Here is a 1,285-nt window from a genome sequence, read left to right as displayed (position 1 = left end):
AAAATTGGAGAAATTAAAATTTTAATTTACAAAAATTCAAACTATTATTAATATTAAATAGAGTAATCATAATGATTAATATTTTGGTTTCAAAACCAAAATTCAAAATTTATAACAATTCGGTTACAAAATATTGATTGCCAAACAATTTTAAGTATACATTAAATACAAATAATTGCAAATGAATTACTTTAATTTCATGTCAATTAACACTATAAAATAACAAATTAATTTTTTAAATTTCAATAAAATTAAATTGATCAAGATTCAAAAAGACATAATCTTGTCAATGATTTATAAATATTTATATATACTATATATATTTACCAATATTAAAAGTAGAAAATTAAATACAAATATTTTTTGTTCTCTCACTCGTTTATTTTACTTATCGATCTTTGTGGTAATTGTGAATTTTTTTTACTTTAAATCGGATATATTAGAATTTTAATAATTTACAAACATTCAAACTATTATTAATATTAATTGAGTAATCATAATCATTAATATTTTGATTTCTAAACCGAAATCTAAAATTTATAACAATTCAGTTATAAACTATTAAATTGTTAAACAATTACAAGTATACATCAAATACAAATAATTGTAAATGAATTACTTTAATTTCATATCAATTAAAACATTAAAACAACAAATTAAATATAATTAGTTTCAGTAAAATAAAACTAACCAAAATTCAAAGAGAAATGATTTTGTCCATCATTTCTAAATATTTATATATTATATATATTTACCAATATTCAAAGTAAAAAATCAAATACAAATATTATTTTTTTCTCTCACTATCATTTTAATAATCGATCTTTGTGGTAATTTTGATTTTTTTTAACTTTAAATCGGATATATTATAATTTTAATTTACAAACATTATTTCTTAAATTAATATTAATTGAGTAATCATAATCATTAACATTTTGGTTTCAAAATCGAAATCTAAAATTTATAAAAATTCGGTTACAAAATATTAATTGTCAAACAATTATAAGTATACATCAAATACAAATAATTGCAAATAAATTACTTTAATTTCATGTCAATTAACACTATAAAATAACAAATTAAATTTATTTAATTTCAATAAAATTAAATTGATCAAGATTCAAAAAGACATAATTTTGTCAATAATTTATAAATATTTATATATACTATATATATTTACCAATATTCAAAGTAGAAAATTAAATACAAATATTATTTGTTCTCTCACTCGATCATTTTACTTATCGATCTTTGTGATAATTGTGAATTTTTTTTACTTTAAATC

The sequence above is a fragment of the Cicer arietinum genome, chromosome 7 (genome assembly GCF_000331145.2).
Source record: "Cicer arietinum cultivar CDC Frontier isolate Library 1 chromosome 7, Cicar.CDCFrontier_v2.0, whole genome shotgun sequence".
In the NCBI taxonomy this organism is placed as follows: domain Eukaryota; kingdom Viridiplantae; phylum Streptophyta; class Magnoliopsida; order Fabales; family Fabaceae; genus Cicer; species Cicer arietinum.
The sequence above is the reverse complement of the archived record's forward strand: the minus strand, read 5'-3'. Positions refer to the sequence as shown.